Source organism: Notamacropus eugenii, chromosome 1 (assembly GCF_028372415.1).
Source record: "Notamacropus eugenii isolate mMacEug1 chromosome 1, mMacEug1.pri_v2, whole genome shotgun sequence".
In the NCBI taxonomy this organism is placed as follows: domain Eukaryota; kingdom Metazoa; phylum Chordata; class Mammalia; order Diprotodontia; family Macropodidae; genus Notamacropus; species Notamacropus eugenii.
Window position 1 is genome coordinate 418,600,024 of NC_092872.1, and position 20,241 is coordinate 418,620,264.

The 20,241-nt window shown below is 36.3% G+C and overlaps 1 protein-coding gene across 6 annotated transcripts in view; it reads left to right on the forward strand.

Annotated features, from left to right (window-relative positions):
- Window positions 1-20,241, forward strand: part of ITCH (itchy E3 ubiquitin protein ligase) — a 171,835-nt gene that overhangs the window by 121,464 nt on the left and 30,130 nt on the right. The window lies entirely within an intron of this gene.

Genomic DNA, 20,241 nt, shown 5'->3' on the forward strand with positions numbered 1-20,241 from the left:
TGAAGGGTTGGCTGCTCTTCCCATCCCATCTACTCATGCATCCTTATTATACTAGGCAATTTTCCTTAACCTTCTTTTACTTCTCTTTCTCTTCCTCTGCCCCCAAATTTATTCCTCTTCCTCTCTCTTTCCATTTTCTCAACATCATCAAGACATAGGAGAACCGCTGACCCCTGATGATAATAGGGCTCAGAAGAGACATAGATATCATCTCCCTATATTAGAATGTAAACAGTTGGTTCTTGTTTGGTCAGTTATCATTGTTAATGATTACTGTTTTATGTTTATCTTAATTGCTGTATTTGAACTTCAAATTTCTACCAAGTTGTGTTTTTTTCATCAAGAATACTCAGTTCTCTTTTTCATTAAAATTCCTTCCTCCCTTCCCCCCTTTTGAATTACACTCAGGTTTGCTGAGTAAGTTATTCTTGTCTGATAAGCCCATATATTTTGCCTTTCATATTCCAAGTTCTCTGCTACTTTATAGTGGTTGCTGTTAAATCATATATGATCTGATCTTGAGTGTAGTTTCTCTGTATTTGAGTTCTTTTTTTCTGGCTGCTTGCAGTATTTTTTTCTTTTGAGTTGGAAGCTCTGGATTTTGGTTATGTATCTTGAAATTTTCATTTTGGGATTTTCTTTTAGGAAGTGACTGGTGGTATTTCTCCCTTGGTTATTCCTCTGCAGACTGGGCTAAATGCTGAAACTAAGATCCTTCTCTGCTCCTGGGGTCTGAGCCCCACCACCACTTTGTCTACTACTTCTGAACTGTCTTCTTTCTCCATATACCAGCCAAGACCTCCTAATTTGGGAATACCACTCCATGCCATGACCTCTCCTCAGTCTATGATCTGAACCTCAATAGTGTACCTGTCCCTTTCACAGCTCCCCAGTATAGGTCAGGGTTCAGGGCCTTCACATGACTGGTATTAAGTCTTCTCTGGTGGTTCAGCACTCCAGCGGCCTCTGCCTTTCCCAGTTTCCACCATCAGCTGGCCAATCTAGGTCCTGCAAAGGACTCACTCTAAACTTCTATTTCATCAGTTTTTGATGTGGTACATTTTCTAGATCTCTCTGGAAGAGTTGTGGTGGGGAGCTCAGCTGCACTGCTTCCTCTTGCACCACTTGCTTGGCTTTGACAACTTTCCTCCCCTTGCTCTTGGTCATCAGTGTCTTTTTGCTTTCCTTCCCTGCTTTCTTCTCTTGACATGCTGACCCAACCCCAATTTCAGACTGTTCAGGTGTCAACAGCATCAGCATTCTACCCTCTTGTCTTTTTCCAGGTTGTTTATTTTTAGGTTGCCTGTTCTTATAATTGAAGTATTTCGTAAATAAGAACATGATCATTCTTTTTCTCTGACAAAAAGCTGTCATGTGAATCTGTGATGCATGCATTTCATTCCTTTTTTCTGGTGATCTAGATCTTAGGGCAGTCAAACTCTTAGTACCAACATAGGATTCCAACTAACAATGCCTATACAAGCATCATGACTCCTTTAGAAAATGTTCTGTTGCTGCTTTTTCCTCCATCTCTGTCATTTCTCAATACTTACCCCAAATAGAATCCTCCATTATTAACAAGCTCACATAGTTAAGCCCAAACAATCTCATTTTTGACCTTGTCTGACGGCCTTAAGCATTTTGCATCTTAACATTTTAATGTGACTGTGTTCACCCTTTGTCTTCTGAACCATTCATTCTCTTGTGAGGTAGCCTTAGATGTTAATTAGCTTGCCAAAGCTTTACCAGTGGTATCAGAATCAAATATAAAGGGATCTCTCTATGCGTACTGACTTAGAAAACCACAAGTTAACATTATGTTGTATTATATTGTGTTTATTTTGTTATACATTTCTCAACTACATTTTTATCTTGTTCAAGCCACTGGGATGAATTTGATACTTCTTGCCTTAGACCCAAAAATTCTTTAATTGAACTTTGCAACTGTCTTGTTGGGCTGGTACTAAGATATTTTCTCATCTTCACATTTGCTGGAAGTTATTTCTAGAATGGCGAGCTGTCCTGTTTCACAGTTTTATTCATCAAATTGGAAAATATTTTCATCTGCAATTCAGTTTAATTTTTCAGTAATTTTCAGCATTCATGCTGACAGTAAGAAATCAACTCCATATTTGCAGCAAAATGCTTTAATCTTATTCTTTTTTTCTTTTATTTGAAAACTGTCTTGTGATGTCAGTTTAGAAATTTCCTCCTTATATGTGTTAATATACATGTAGATCAAATCTAATTGCAATTCAGCACAGAGATACCTTTATCTGTATTCTGGGAGGTAAAAGAGGCATTCAGGGCTAACTCTTTGGAGTATTAACTTTAAAATTTTAGGAAGGAGGTTTTAGAGATGAGTGATGTAATAATAGTAACAACTGAAATCCATGTAGTGCTTTAAGGTTTGCAGAGGCCTCGTCCTACGTTATCTCATTTGAGCCTCATTTGTTTTATCTTTCTTCTTATTAAGAACTGTGTTTGGAAATATAAATTTGGTGGATTTTTTAATAATTAGGAATGGTCAGTTAGAATTTCTCCAAATTGATTTGTGAAATTTCAGTTAAAATAAACTATTTTGTAGCACCTGGACTTTTTAGCTTGTGATTGCTTCAGCTCTGTATAGTATGTCTTCTTTTCTGGTCCTAGAACCAGTCCTGAGAAGTTCAGCATGGTCCCCTTCCCTGGAGACCCAGAGAAAGCAGAGCCCAGATAAACACTAGTGGGCAGCACCATCTGTACCAGAATCCTTCCTTCACTGTGGAATTCATTTCTAAGAGCCTTTAATTCTGCTTCTGCTCCATGCTGAGTTGCTTCTGAGAATGGGGGAAAGTAGTAGCATGTCAGTTATCTTCATCATCTTCACTCCTGTCTGTAGCCATGAAGTTGGTGTGGGGAGCAGAAGTATGCAGTATTATATAATGCCATTTTCACCCAAAAAAAGTGTGATTTTTGCTTACGGCACAGGATCTAGATAAAATAGTTCCAATACTGAAATAGCATGGAATAATAGAAGGATCCCTGAATTAAGAGGAAGGAGAATGGAGGTAATAATTTCTACTTTGCCTCTCTGTAGTCCTTTTTCTGACTCTTCAAGCATTACCACCATGACTCATCTGACTTCTTACCCTGGAATGTCTCTCTGCCATTCTGGTACCTTTTTCCCACTGATGGATTCCTTCTGAGGCCTCTCTTTTGGGGACAGGCCCAAGCCAAATAAAATTCATTCTTTTCCAGACTCGCTACATTTCACCTTCATGCCTTAACCCTGTCCCTAATCCCTTCTACTCCCTTTTTAGCTTTTTTAGATATTTTCTTCCCCTGTTAGAATGTATGTTCCTTGAGGGCAGGAATTGTCTTTTTTTTTTTTTTTGCTTGTATTTATATTCTCAGTGCTTTAGCATAGTGCCTGGCACATAGTAAGTGTTTAATATATGCTTGTTTCCTGCCTGCATACCTCATTATTGCTGTGTGAACTATGTGACTGGCAACTTCTCCCAAGTCACTCCAGTTTTTGATGTCTCTCTTTCCTCAGGTGTTATCTGATATTAGATTTGTTAGAAAATCACTTAAGCCCATTGTACCTCTGATATTTTGTGAGTGTTAATGATTTGAATGCCTCTAAAGAGCTATACACTGCTGTGGTACTTCTAGCAATGCCTGTTAGAACTTTCTGCCCTTTGTATCTTAGCATTAGGCATTGCATCATAGGACAGTTCAGTATAATCTTATTAAATATACATTTGTGCAATTCAACTGTATGCTAGACTAAAAAAAGTGGGAGGAAATTATTAAGTAGTTAGGGGATTCTACCTACTATTCCACTCAGTAGAGGCATACTAGTATATTGGTGAACTTGAGGTGTGAATTGACTGTTTCCTCTGTTGGTGTTCTACAATGAACACCATACTGAGTTTAATTGCTGAATTTCCTTTTCTTCATCCACAGGTCTTTTATTCTTTCTGGTTAGTCGAGCAAATGAGAGGGACAGTCTAACTTGGCCTTCCTAGCATTTGTGGTCAACTAGAAGGCTTCTGCTGTATTCCCTTGGACTCACTTATGTTTTTTGCCTTACGATAAAGCAGGTTACGTAGTAGTGTGATTCCTCTGAAATGTAATAACACTTATTTCCCTAATTATCCTTTTTCCTACCAGCTAAATTTTTATCCATTTTTGTTTGATTCTTTTTGAATACAAGGCTTGGTTCCTGCCTTTCTCCTGGTTGTTGTGAAGAGTAAAATTTATATTCACTTGTTTCCATAGCAGCCATCTCAGATACATCTTTCTAATAGAGACTATTTTTTTTTAAGCTGAAATTTTTAACCTTTTTTTTTTATCATGGACTCCTTTAGCAATCTGTTGAAACCTAAGGAATTTACATTAAATAAATTTGCATTATTAGAATCTATATTAAATAAAATGTATATAGTAAATTAAAAAAGAATTTCAAATGAAACCATGTATATTGAAAAGAAAGATGTGATTTTTTTTCCCCCACCCAGGTTTGTGATCCCTCTTGAAATCTATCTACAAACTCCTTGGATTAAGAACTCCTATTTTAAAGAGACTGTCAAGGGAACCACCATCCTTCCAGTCACCTAGGCTCTAAATTTAGGTGTAATCTTTGATTCCCTTAATCTCTCTTACCTTTCATATCAGGGAGTGTGCATTTTCATTGACTTCCCCTCATTTCTGAAACTCTTCCTCCTCTTCTCCTCCTTCTGGTTTCCTTGACTTTCTTTAAGTATGAAGTAAAGTCCAAACTTCTATAAGAAGCCATTCCTAGTCCATCTTAATCTTAGTGCCTTTCCTCTGAGATTATCTTCAGTTTATCCTGTATCTTATTTGTGTAAAGTTGTCTGCATTTGTATTCCCTATTAGAATGTGAGTTTTTTGGGAACAGGAACTGTTGGAGGGGAGCTTTCTTTGTATCCTGAACACAGTACCTGGCACACAGGGCTTATTAATAAATGCTTGCTGACTTGATTTTAAGCCCCTCTCAGCAATAAATATTTAAAGATCTGTATTGTACTTTATGGTTGACTTAAAGGATTTCCAAGGGTAAATGCTGACTATCGATGTAGAATTTAGACCCTAAATTCCAAAGTCAGAGACAACTACATTGTGATTGATTTCATGATTTACTGTGGCCAAAACAATTGTTAACTGATATTCACTGTTTTGATGATAAACTTCTGTGAGCTTAGCTAGGTTGGTTCTTAGATAATAAACAACACGTAGACTAATCCCATGTACTACTATGTTTCTCTAACTGCTTTTAACAAAATATGTGTTGTGAATCACCAAAGTAATTTGCTATATACTACTCATAATAGTCTTTAGATTTATTCATTAAGTGCTTACGGTAACTACAATGATAACTTTGGCCCCCCACCTCCAAATTAAAATTCATATAACTATAATTAGAAAATATTTTATTCTACTGATAATAATGAAAACTCTAATTACAAAATAATTATGAATACTTTATTTGAGGTGTTATGTAAGAATTCAAAGAAATAATCCCAACAAGATTTCCTATGCTTCTGTTAGCTACAATATCTCATATTAAATTTCTTTTTTTTATGAATTTAGTTGAATAGAAATAACATTTTTAATGAAGTAAGTTTTTAAATTTGGAAGATATTTAATATAATATACTAATCAAATATGAATTTAAATACTATGTTGGACTTTCTTTTTAATTTTGTTTTATTATTATTATTTTTTAATGTTTTACAATTACTGCCATAAAATTAAGATTTTATCCCCCTCACACCTACTCCCCACTACCCTCCTCCCTCCCCATGACTGCATACAGTTCTGAATAGGTTCTACATATACTTTCCTATTGAGTACATTTTCACTATAATCATGCTATGTAGTGGAACTAAAATAAATGGAAGAAATCATATAACAAATCAAAACATGATACACAAAAACATGATCTGCTACATTCTGCGAATGACTTCCATATTTCTTTCTCTGAGTGTGGAAGGCATTTTGCCTTAGAAAACCACCATTGGGATTTTTTTTTTTTAATAAGTTCTTGCATTATTACGAAATTCCAAGTCTACCAGAAAAAACTCTCGCACACTGTGGTCGTTGCTGTGCACAAAGTTCTCCTGGTTCTTCTCCTTTCACTCGGCATCAGATCATGCAAGTCCTTCCAGGCCTCTCTGAAGTCTTCTTGTTCATCATTTCTTATGGCACAATAGTATTCCATTACATTCATATACCATAATTTATTCAGCCATTCCCCAATTGATGGACATCCCCTTGACTTGTTGGACTTTTTTTTTTTTTTTAAACAAACATTTGCAATATTTGGCTCAGCATCAGTCAAAAACAGTTTTAAGTCTTGTTTGGCATTGAGCTTATTTCTGTATTTTCTTTTAAAGTATGAATAAAGTGAAAATGTTTGCTTATAGAGATATGTGTTGGAAATGGGAGAATTTATCAGCTCTTTCTGAGAGTTGGAATTTCATTTTTTAATTTTTAGCCACCTAACCAATAGATAAAAATGAATAATGATTTAAAATATTTACTGTTTTACTGTCTAATAACAAGTGATATGTATTAAGAGATAAGTGTACTTAAACTTCATTTGCACATATTGCTTTGTTTTTAACAATGTTTATATACATACACTAACCTTTGCAAGAAAATGCTTTCTTCAGGAGTAATTTTACTTTCTTCTACTATTCATACACAAGCTGCACTCTCATAGAAACAACTGAATTGACAGACCAATTTTACCAACTAGTTGATATGACAGATTATGGTCAGATAGAATTTTAACAAACACGAGTAGTAGTTAAATTTAAATCGGAAGATAACCTCAGTACTCCAATGAGAATGGAGAACATTTGAGATGAATAGTTTGTGGTACCTTCAAGATGGTTTGTAACATGTGCGACAGTCATGGTTTTCAAGCAGTTTAACATTTGTGCTACAAGAACTCAGATGCTCATATGATTATATAGATGATGAGATACAATTACCAGTAGGGAATACTCTGGCATAGTGTGCAGAATTCAAATGAGGGTATATGTATGGGTCTGACCAATAATTGACAATGTTGAATGTTGAATGTTGAACCTTCATGGCAGTTTGGAAACAGTGTGATGACAGGTAAACGCATGTGGTCAGAGTTTGATGTAAGTGTTGCAAGAACACCAAAATCATATGCACATGATCATGACAGTTTTGAATTGCTGCAAAAAGAGACCCATAGTGCTTTAAACATGCACATACTCATCATAGAGGAAAACTATGTTTATAACATAATTGAGCAATTATTTACTGCTTAAGAAACCATTAAAAGATTTTTATCATGACCCCCTTGAACTATCATCAAAAATTCCATGAACAAAGGCTTTCAACACAAATAGTATAGAATCTATCAAAGCCTCTACTCCACTGGTTTGTTATTTGAGAATACAGGATTTTTACAAGGCATCAGAATAGGTCTTACTTTAGCAGAAGCATCTAAGTAAGTTTTTTGTTTTGATTCAAGAAGTTAAAAGTGATCTCTTGGCTATATTTTATAAATTCTAATTTGAAAATAAATGATTTATAGAGAATGTAAATTTTCCTCATTCAAAACATGCGTATTCATTCAAAACAAATTTCCATATTGTCAATATATCCCCCACCCTGCGTCCTCCCCCTATCCCCAGTATTATTTCACTCTGCTTTCTGAGTTCTGTCAGGATATAGGTAGCATATTTCCTTATTCATACCCTGGAATCCTGGTTTGTCATTATGCTGAGAAGAATTTAGCACTTTAGTGTTTTGTTACATTTATATACCATAGCTTGTTCATCCGTTCCCACACAGGTAATCACTCAGATTCCCATTGTTTACTACTTCAAAAAGAGCTGTAAATATTTTTGTACATGCATAGTTTGTTTTTCTTAGGATTAATCCTTCTCTTAATCTGTTCTTACTCTGATTCTCTGTCCCTTAGCCCTTCTCCCCTTTTCCTTTGATTTTCCTGTTGACTAAAAAATTCTGTGTGTGTTTCTGTTTCTTCCTTTCTTTGATCAGCTCATTTGAAAATGAGGTTCAAATTTCAGCCAGTCCCCCACCCCTCCTCCTTTATAGATGTCTACTTGTATACCTCCATTATGTAAGACAGTTTCATCCAACTTTCATTTACCTTTCCACCTACCCAGTACATTCCTCCTCTTTTCTCTTTTCGTATTATTTTAAACATACAACAAAACTACTCCCAGGCTTTGTCTAATTGAACTTCTCTGTGACCCTCTATTATCATAGTGTTCAGAAGGAATATATGTATCATCTCTCTGTGTCATAATGTAAGCAGTTTATCCTTGTTCATTCAGGTTTACTTTTTATATTTTCCTTCACTCATGTTTGAGCTTCAGTTTTCTCTGTAACTCTAGTCTTTTCATCAAAACTGCTTGAAAGTCCTCTTCTTCATTAAAGGTCCATTTTTCTCCCTGTAAGATTATAATCAGTTGTTTGGACGAGTTATTCTTGACTTTACAGTCAAGAATGAATTATTGTATTCCAAGTTGTGTATTCCTTTATTAATGGTGGCTGCTAAATCAGGTGTAATCTTGGCTATTATTCCTTGGTACTTGAATTCTTCCTTTCTGTATGGTTACAATATTTTTTCCCTTTTACCTGTTCTCATACCAGTGTCCCAGTTAATAGGGGCTTCCCCAGTGTGGGACTGGGACCTCCTTTTATGTTGGTGCACAGCCTCTCTAAGGGTCCTGGAGTGCTGTGCATGCTAGATGTTCCTGTCCTGGTTGTCTTCAGACCTCTCTGTTTATCCATGGTAAACTGGGATAGACAAAAGACTTTTTCTTTTTCTGGACTTCTCCACTGGCATTTATTCTGGTGCATTTTATAGATCTGTTTGGAGGAGTTGTGAATTGAGTGTTGATCTGCATTGATTCCTTGTATTCTGCCATCTTGACTCCACCCTTGAAAAATATAAGTTTTATAATGTTTAAAATAACATTACACTTTAAGGTTTGCAAAGCACTTGACGTACATAATCTTAATTACTCTTCACAACAAATTCTGGGGTACTAGAATCATATCAGTTTTACAGTTGATGAAACAGAGCCTTAAAGTAAAATGATTTACTCTTGGTTGTGCGATATCTTATTTGAAATTCAAACCCAAGCTTCTGTCTACTTCAAGTCCAGCACTCTTTCTGTTTTACCATACTACCTCTGGTTAATTGGTCTTGAAATATTTTGATTTTTTTCTATTATCTTTGAAATACTCGTGAGCTTGAGGCATTTTTAGCCAAGTTACAAAGATACTTTTATTTTTAAATACTAACTAACTTGCTTACGAAACAGTATGGTTAGTAATAAAATGTATTTTCTTTTGAACTGAAATGCAGTTTGTGTAATAAAATGATTTCTCTTTCAAACAGAAACGTTTAACAGAACCACTTTTCAAAAATTAATAGCAAAAGGAATGAGGGAAAGGGAGAATATTGGTAGAAGAGATAGAAGGGATTAAGGAGTGATTAGAAGGCAAGATCATCCTCAAAAGACAATATAGTATACTAATGAGTTGAAGTTGAAGTCCAAACCTCTATTTTAAAAAAAAAATTTAAGAAAAACATTGTTAAAGTTCAAATGGTGAGTGGAGCCAAGATGGTGGATTAGAGGTGCAGCCCAGCCAAACTCTCTTAGCATTTATCTCCAAACAGTTGTAAAATAACACCTCAAATAGAGTTCTGTAGTGGCAGAGCGAACAAAGAGTCAGGGTGAGATATTTTTCCAGCTTAAGACAACTTCCAAGGTTGATGAGAGAGGTCCATGATACAGGAGTGGGGGCCAACCTAGAGAAGACATGATTGCAGCAGTAGGCCTTGGGAATGGCTGTGACAGCAGTAGAAGCAGAATTGGGAGTTATCAACCCAGAGGTGGTAAAGAACAACTAAACAAAAAAAGATTATAGGGGGTGACCCTTTGTTGACACTCATGTAGCCATTGCCCATATGCAGTTCTGGGTCATAGTTCCAAGGTAGACAGGGGAACTTGTCATCTAAAAGTCATAAGGAAGCAGGGACCTGATCACATTTCCAAGGCACAGAGGAGCCTCCTAACATTTGTGACTGCAGGCGAACAGCAGCCTGGACATAGTTCCACAGCCGAGAAGCATCTTTGCAAGCTGCAAAGGAGCAGGGGTCCTTTTTGGGTAAACACTTAGAGCACAGATCAGGAGACTAGTGACTACACCTCTCCCTTTATCACACCACTTTAGAAACACTGAAAACTTGCATACTCTTTAGAACTAGCTCTGAAAACAACAGCACAAAAAGTTGAAGTCTTGGGACAATGTCACAAACTGTCACCCCAAGTTGAGTAGAGGCCAACTTTAACATAAAGTTTAGTAGGAATGGATGTTGTATTTTGTCAAAAGCTTTTTCTGCATCTATTGAGATAATCATGTGGTTTTTGTTAGCTTTGTTGTTGATGTGATCGATAATGCTAATAGTTTTCCTAATATTGAACCAGCCCTGTAGTCCTGGTATGAATCCTACCTGATCATAATGTATTAATCTCGTGATAAGATGCTGTATTCGTTTTGCTAAAATCTTATTTAAAATTTTTGCATCTATATTCATTAGGGAAATTGGTCTATAATTTTCTTTCTCTGTTTTGTCTCTTCCTGGTTTGGGTATCAAAACCATATTTGTATCATAGAAAGAATTTGGGAGGACTCCTTCTTCCCCAATTTTCAAGAATAGTGTATGTAGTATTGGAATTAACTGTTCTTTAAATGTTTGATAGAATTCACTTGTGAATCCATCTGGCCCTGGAGATTTTTTCCTAGGGAGTTCATTGATGGCTTGTTCAATTTCTTTTTCTGAGATGGGGTTGTTTAAGTATTCAACTTCCTCTTCTGTTAATCTGGGCAATTTGTATTTTTTAAAATATTCATCCATCTCGTTTAGATTGTCGAATTTGTGGGCATAAAGTTGGGCAAAGTAGTTTCTAATTATTGTTTTAATTTCCTCCTCATTGGAGGTGAGTTCACCCCTTTCATTTTTAATGTTAGTAATTTGGTTTTCTTCTTTCTTTTTTTTGATCAGATTAACCAAAGGTTTATCAATTTTATTAGTTTTTTCATAAAACCAACTATTGGTTTTATTTATTAATTCAATAGTTTTCTTTATTTCAATTTTATTAATCTCTCCTTTGGTTTTCAGTATTTCTAATTTGGTATTTACTTGGGGATTTTCAATTTGTTCTTTTTCTAGCTTTTTCAACTGGAAGCCTAAGTCATTGATCTCCTCTTTCTCTATTTTATTTATGTAAGCATTCAGAGATATAAAACTTCCCCTAATAACTGCTTTTGCAGTGTCCCATAAGTTTTGGTACGTTGTCTCACTATTGTCATTCTCTTGAATGAAGTTGTTGATTGTTTCTATGATTTCTTCTTTAACCCAATCCTTCTTTAGAATTAGATTATTTAGTTTCCAATTGATTTTTGGTTTCTCTTTCCATGGCCTTTTATTACATGTAATTTTTAATGCATTATGATCTGAAAAGGATGCATTGATTATCTCTACCTTTCTGCACTGAATTGTGAGATTTTTATGTCCTAGTACATGGTCAATTTTTGTAAATGTTCCATGTACCGCTGAGAAAAAGGTATATTCCTTTCTATTCCCATTTAATTTTCTCCAAAGATCTATCATATCTACCTTATCCAGAGTTTTATTTACCTCCTTAACCTCTTTCTTGTTTATTTTAAGGTTGGATTTATCTAGTTCAGAGAGGGGGAGGTTGAGGTCCCCCACTAGTATAGTTTTGCTATCAATTTCTTCCTTCAACTCCCCCAACCTCTCCTCTAAGAATCTGGATGCTATACCACTTGGAGCATACATGTTTAGTAATGATATTGCTTCATTGTCTATGGTGCCTTTTAGTAGGATATAGTTTCCATCCTTATCCCTTTTGATTAGATCTATTTCTGCTTTTGCTTTGTCTGAGATTAGGATTGCTACTCCTGCCTTTCTTACATGAGCTGAAGCACAATATATTCTGCTCCATCCTTTGACCTTTATCCTATGTGTATCCCCCCGTTTCAAATGTGTTTCTTGTAAGCAGCATATTGTTGGATTATGGCTTTTAATCCATTCTGCTATCCGTCTCCGTTTTATGGGAGAGTTCATCCCATTCACATTCACAGTTATGATTACAATCTGTGTATTTCCCTCCACCCTCTTTCCCACCATTTGTGCTTTTAACTCTCCCGTCTCCCTTCCCCTCCTCAATAGTATTCACTTTTCTCCCCCTCCTCCTGCAGCCTTCCCCTCCTCCTTTTAGCCCCCCTCCCTTTTAGTCCCCTTTACTCTTATTGCTTCTTTCCTCCCTTTTAGCCACCCTCCCCTTTCTTCCCCCTTCCCCTCCTACTACCTATAGAGCTAGTTAGGATTATCTGCTTAAGGTTATTGTTCCCTCCTTTGAACAAATCAGATGAGAGTACCTCTCAAACAATGCTCATCTCCCTCCCCTCCTTCCCTCTACTATAGTTTTGTACTTCTTCCTGTGATATAATTTGCCATTTTCTGCTTCCCCCTTTCCACACCTCCTATTACATTCCCTTCTCATACTTAAATCATATTTTTGCCATGACATCATTTACTTTATGCCCGTTCCCTCTACATATATCCCTTTTATCATAATAGCTGCACAGTTCTCAAGATTAACAGGTATCATCTTCCCTTATAGGGAGGTAAACAGATTGCCCTAATTGAGTTGCAAGTTTTTGTTTTTGTTTTTTCCCCTCTGTTTACCTTTTTATGATTCTCTGGAGACCTGCATTTGAAGATCAAATTGTCTATTGAGTTCTGGTGTTTTGGTCAGGAAGCTCTGGAAATCCCTTATTTCGTTGAATGACTTTCTCCTTGCCTGAAATGTTATGCTGAACTTTGCTGGGTAGTTGATCCTCGGTTGGAGTCCCAACTCCTTTGCCTTACGGAATATTGGGTTCCAATTCTTTCGATCTTTTAATGTAGAAGCTGCAAGGTCCTGTGTGATCCTGACTGTGTGACCTTGATATTTAAATTGTTTCTTTCTGGCTGCTTGTAGTATTTTCTCCTTCACTTGATAGCTCTGGAATTTGGCAACTATATTTCTTGGGGTTTTGAGTTTGGGATCCCTTTCCGGTGGGGAACGGTGGATTCTTTCGATGACTATTTTGCCCTCTGAGTCTAGTACTTCTGGGCAGTTTTCCTTGATGATTTCCTGGAAGATATTGTCCAGACTCTTTTCTTCATCATGGGTTTCTGGCAGGCCAATAATTCTTAGATTTTCTCTCCTGGATCTATTTTCCAGGTCAGTTGTTTTTCCAATTAAATATTTTAGATTTTCTTCTATCTTTTCGTTCTTTAGATTTTGTTTGACTGATTCTTGTTGCCTCATTGAGTCATTAGTTTCTACTTGCCCAATTCTAATCTTGATCGTATTGTTTTCTTCAGTTAGCTTTCGCATCTCCTTTTCCATCTGGCCAATTTTTCCCTTTAAGGAGCTATTTTCTCCATTTAATTTTTGTACTTCTTTTTCCATTCGACCAATTTTCCCAGTTAGGTTTTGGGTTTCCTTTTCCATCTGATCAATTTTCCCTATTAGGTTTTGAGTTTCCTTTTCCGTTTGATTAACTCTTCCTTTTAGGGAATTATTCTCTCCAGTTAATTTTTGAACTTCCTTTTCCATTTCTTCAATTTTCTTTTTCAGATTGATGTTCTCATCAGTGAATTCTTTTTTTATGGTTTTAAAATCATTGGCCAGTTTTTCTTTTATATCCTTCTTCAGACGTTCCAGGTAATCTAGTTGTGCTTGCGAGAAATTCATAGTCCCATCTGAGGTTTCAGATGGAAGTACAGTCTCAGCTCTGACCTCTTTGGTGTTTGTGTTTTGGTCCTTATCCCCATAGAAAGATTCTATGGTTTTTTCACTTTTCGTCTGCTTTTTCCGATTCATGATGTTGGCTGAGTGTTGTAGCTTTTGGTTCTTTCAGTCAGAAGATACAGATCTTTTAAGTTGAGTTGATGTTTGTCTAGGCTAAAAGCAGGCTTTTTTTTTTTTTTTTGTTGTTGTTGTTGTTGTTGTTTCCCAGATCAACCCTGGAGTTAGCTTGATAGGTGTGTGGGAGGTGTGGTCTGGTCTCAGGATATCTCCTCAGCTGGCCTGAGGCAAAGGCAAGGTCCGGGGATGGTGATCCCAGCTTCCCTATTGTCTTCCCTTTCCCCTGGAGGACTGGGGCACGCCTAGAGGCTAATGCGTGTTCCCGCCCCTCCTGGGGCTCGTCTCCCGGGCTGAGGCTTGCTTGGGTCTCAGTGCGAATTTTTCTCTGCCCTGGGTCGTCTGTCCCTCCAGATAGCCTCCACCACGGTAGGAAGAATCCCCCTTTGCCACCTCTCCAGCCTCTGGTGTTATGAGACCACCTGCCCCCTTCTGCTGCTCCCACTGATCCAGGATCAATCTGGGGAAGAATTTTATGGTTCCCTCACGGTCATCGGGGGGGAGGGGAGAGCACTTACTGATCACTCCGGCATCCCAGCTTCTGGATGTTCAAGTAGTGACCCACTGAAGTCCCGTCTTTAGGCTGAAGATTTCAAAGGCTGTTGCGCTGATATTGTTGGCTCGGCCTGGCTTATCTCCTGCTCCGCTGGTCTCGCCCGCCACTCTCGGGCCCCTCGGGTCCCCTCCGCCCTGCCGCGCCGACCGTGCTGCGCTGTGCGCCGGGGTCTTACCCCCGCCGAACAGATCCTTCCCGTGGACCTTCCAGTCCAGCCTGGGCTCCGAATCTGTCAAAGTCCGTCTCCCACTGGATTCTACACCTCCAAAGTCTGGTCAGACTCTCCCCCCAGATATATCCAGAGGAGTTTTTCCAGGAGCTTAGGTGAGTCGTTGCTTTCACTCCGCCATCTTGGCTCCGCCCCCCAACATAAAGTTTAAAGTCAAGAAGTAGGCCAAAAAAAGAGTAAGCAACAACAAACTTGATTATAAAAAGTTACTGTGGTGGCGGGAAAGACCAAGATCTAAACTCAGAAGATGACAATAATGTAAAAATAGCTACAATCTTGAAAAAGGTTGAAAAACAAAAGGCATGAAAAAGAAATGCTAATTGGAACCAAGTCCAGCAAGAATTCCTGAAAAAAAGTTAAAGAGATAAGAATGGTAGAGGGAAAATTGGGAAGAGAAATGAAAATGATACAGGAAAATTATGAAGAGAAAATTGTCAGATTGATTTAAAAAATGAAAAAAAAGCAGAATTAGTCTAATGGTTAAAAAAATGGTCAAAATGGTTAAAAAGCAAAAAAAAAAAATCATTGAAGAAAAGGACTCATCAAAAATCAAGATTGACCAAATGGAAAAGATTTAAAAAAGCTCACAGCAAAAATAATTCTTAAAAATTGAAATTGAGCAGGTGGAAGCTAATGATTCCATGGGACATCAAGAAACAATAAAAGAGTCAAAAGAAAATGTGAAATGTCTCATCAGAAAAACTGACCTGAAAAAACAAATCAAGGAGAGATAATTTAAGAATTATTTGACTACCTAAAAGCCTTGATCAAGAAAAGAGCTTAGACATCATATTTCAAGAAATCATAAAGGAAAACTGCTCTGATATCTTAGATGTAGAGGGTAAAATAGACATTGAAATAATCCACCTCCTGAAAAAGAGCCCAAAATGGAAACTTCCAGAATATATAATCAAATTCCAGAGCTCCCAGGTCAAGGAAAAAATATTTCAAGCATCCAGAAAAAAAAAAATACCTAAAGTATTGTGGAGCCACAGTCAGGATCACACAAAATTTAGCAGCTTTGTGTTAAAAGAACAGAAAGTTTAGAATATGTTATTCCAGAAGACAGGAGCTAGGATTACAAACAAGAATCACTCACCCAGCAAAACTGAGTATTTCAGGGGAATACTTCAGGGGGATATTTAATGAAATAGAGAACGTTCAAGTATTCCTGATGAAAAAACCAGAAGTAAATAGGAAATCTGACAGTTAAAGACAAGACTAGAGAGAAGCATAAAAAGGTAAGCATAGAAAAGTAATCATAAGCAAATCAATAAAATTAACTGTTCAGATTCCTGTATGGGAAGACAATACATGTAACACCTAAAACTTTATTATTATTAGGGCAGTTAGAAGCAGTCTACATAGATAGAAGTGTGGGTTTGAGTTGATTATGAGTTGAGATGATCTCAAAAAAAATAAAGGGGTGAGAAAGATGGATACATTGGGAGAAGGAAGAATGGAGAGTTAAAATGGAAAATATATCTCACATAGTAGAGGTATGCAAAGAAGAACTTTTACAGTAGAAGGGGAAATGAGGGTGCAGTGGCAGTCAGTGCTTGAAACTAACTGTCATTGGTTCAAAAATGGGGGCAAAAAAATATAAATACACACTCATTTGGGTATAGAAATTTATTTTACCTAACACAGTAACAGGAAATAAGCCAAGTAATTGGCTGGGGAAATAAGCAAACATGGGGAAAGAAATCAGACTATAGAATCTTACTTTGGTGACAAGGAAGATTGAAACATATAACCAGAAGGAGACAACGAAGTTGAAACTCCTACTTCCACAGCTTCCAAGAAAAATATGAATTGGTTTCAGGCAATGGAAGACCTGAAAAAGGATTTTGAAAATCAGGCAAGAAAAGTAGAAGAAAAATTGGGAAGAGAAATGAGAGTGATGCAAGAAAATCATGAAAAACGAGTCAACTGCTTACTAAAGGGACCCAAAAAATGCTGAAAAAAATAACACCTTAAAAATAGACTAACCCAAATGACAAAAGATACCCAAAAAGTCAATGAAGAGAAGAGTGCCTTATAAAGCAGAATGGGCCAAATGGAAAAGGAGGTCCAAAAGCTTACTGAAGAAAAGAATTCCTTCAAAATTAGAATGGAGCAGATGGAAGCTAATGACTTTATGAAAAATAAGGAAATTCTAAAACAAAACCGAGATAATGAGAAAGTAACAGAAAATGTGAAATATCTCATTGAAAAATAACTGATTTGGAAAATAGAGACAATCTAAAAATCATGGCACTACCTGAAAGCCATGATCATAAAATGAGCCTAGATTTCATCTTTCAAGAAATTATCCAGGAAAACTGCCCTGATATTCTAGAATCAGAGGGTAAAATAGATATTGAAAGAATCCACTGATCACCTCCTGAAAGAAATTCCAAAAGAAAAATTCCTAGGAACATTGTAGCCAAATTCCAGAGCTCCCAGGTCAAGGAAAAAATACTGCAAACAGCCAGAAAGAAACAATACAAGTATTGTGGAAACACAATCAGGATAACACAAAATCTAGCAGCTTCTACACTAAGGGGTCACAGGGCTTAGAATATGATGTTCCAGAGGTCAAACGAGTTAGGATTAAAACCAAGAATCACCTACCCAGCAAAACTGAGTATAATACTTCAAGGGAATAAATGGTCATTCAATGAAATAGAGGACTTTTAAGCATTCTTGATGAAAAGACCAAAGCTGCATAGAAAATCTGACTTTCAAACAAGAATCAAGAGAAACATGAAAAGGTAAACAGGAAAGAGAAAGGGATTTACTAAAGTTGAACTGTTTACATTCCTGCATGGAAAGATAATATTTGTAAATTTTGAGAATTTTCTCAGTATTAGGGTAGTTGGAGGCATTGTGTATATACATACACACACACACAAATGGCACAGGGTGAGTTGAAATGAAGGGATGATAATCTAAAAAAATAAAATTAACAGATGAGAGAGGAATATGTTGGGAGAAGGAAGAACAGAGAAATAGAATGGGGTAAATTATCTTTCACATAAAAGAAGCAAGAAAAAGCTTTTTCAATGGAGGGGAAGAATGGGGAGGTGAGAGGGAAAGAGTGAACCTTATAGTAATCTCATCAGATTTGGCTTAAGAAGGGAATAACATGCACACTCAATTTAGTATGAAAATCTATCTTACACTACAGGAAAGGAGGGGTGGGGGAATGACAGAAGGGAAGACAAATGGGAGGAGGGAGCAATTAGAAGTAAACACTTTTGAAAGGAGGGACAAGGTCAAAAGAGAGAATAGAATAAATGGATGGCAGGATAGGATAGAGGGAAATATAGTTAGTCTTTTACAACATGGCTTATGGAAGTGTTTTGTATGACTAAATATGTATAATCTATATCAAATTGCTTGCCTTCTTAATGAAGGTGGGTAGGGAGGGAAAAAGGGAGAGAAGTTGAAACTCAAAGTTTTAAAAACGAAGGTTAAAAATTATTTTTACATACAGCTGGGAAAGACATATAGGCAATAGGGTATAGAAATCTGTCTTGCTCTACAAACAAATAGATGGGAAGGGGATGACAGAAGGGTGGAATGTGATAGAAGGGAGGCATATTGGGGGAAAGGGTAATCAGAATGTACTCTGTCTTGGGGTGGAGGGGAGAGATGGGGAGAAAATTTGGAACTCAAAATCTTGTGTAAGTGAATGCTGAAAACAAAACAAAACAATATATTTTTTTAAGAAAGAATTTTAATAGATGTAGAAGTACCCAGAAATCCAACATAGATGCAGTTTGTAGCTCCATATAACAACTACAGTTAATAACTTAAAGGACAGTTAACTTGTCCTCAGAGACTACATGAATACCAGAAAAATGAAGAACATGAAAAGATCTGCATGAATTGCTACAGAGTAATCAGTCTTGAAAACAAGACACAATGAATAGAACATTGCAACTTGAAAAACAACCAAACATAAATTAAAAGGGAGAGTTGCAAAATTATAATGAACAAGCATGGCTTGAAAGATGTGAGAAGACACTTCAACTCCACACCTTTGCAGAGGCCCAAGTTCCACAAGTATTGTACAGTGCACATATTTTTATGGTCCTCAGTGGAGGGAAAGGAGTGAGCAATCACTGTAATGATGTTTAAAAAAAGATTAATAAAAGCTTGTTTTAAAAAGAAATGAAGAGACAAAAAATTATATAAAACTTCAGAAGGAAGGAATAAGGAAGAGGCATCTTAATCTTTAGAAGAGGCATTACATTATTTAGCTTAATACAGTGAGTAGTTATTCCTACAAAGATATGTGTGTATTCTAAATTATTCACTGATAAGTAATAATTACTAATGCAACCTTATTAATCTTAATTTCTTTATCTATCCTATTATTTGTATATTAATGTGCGCATTTTTTCATTGTTTATAGGTATTTTTATGTGTCTTCCCTTTGTTTTGGTTAAGTTCATTCTCAGATACTTAATTTATTTCCAGTCTCTGTTGGAATTTTTCTTAAAATCTATTCTTCCTGGATTTTATTAGTAATATACAGAAAAGCTAATGAATTTAATAGATTTTTTTGGTATTCCATTTTAATGGTATTGTTAATGGTCTCTATCAGAAGTTTTCATCGATTCTATGGAATTTCTTAAATGATTCTGTCGTCTTCAGATAGGAAGTAATTTTGCCTCTTCTTCAATTTCTTCTTCTTGTGTTGTTGCTAGTATTTCTAGCACTAATTAGAACAATGATGCCAGCTTTCTATCTGTGCCCCTAGGATAGATATCTGTTGCTACTGTCAATTTTATTAGATTAATAAAATGATTTATAACATTATAGTAGGCATTTCTGCTGTGTTTCTCATGTTGTTGCAAAAGGCATCTATTATTTCTCTCTTACAAATAAAGACAGTTCTTGATTTTAGCTACATACTTGGATTCAAAAAGGAAGGTTTCTTTTACTCCTTTGCTTTTAACACAAATTACTGTGCTTAATTTTGTTAAAGGTTCATTTGTTTAAAAGCATCCTGCATAAATAGTGCCATAGAAGCTCCAGGTTCATATTCCATCCCTGCTACTTAGTACTCTAAACAGTCTATATATATAGTTTTGCTAATGTTGAATTAATCTTGAAAGGCATTGTGGTACTACTCGTATAAAGAGCATTGTCTCTGGAGTCACAGAATATGGGTTCAAATGCTACCTGTAATGTTCACTACTTGGGTCAAAGATATTGATAACTATTTTAGTGATGTTGGTCCATAGTTCCTTCTTTGGCTTTATCTTTTCCCGGTTTACATTTCAGTACTATTGATAATTTGTTTTGAACGTAGTAAATTAAATAGATGTAGATAAATAGATATATTGGTGTGTGTGTGTGTGTGTGTGTGTGTGTGTGTGTGTGTGTGTGTGTGTGTGTGTAGCTCGATTTCCCCCATGTAATCA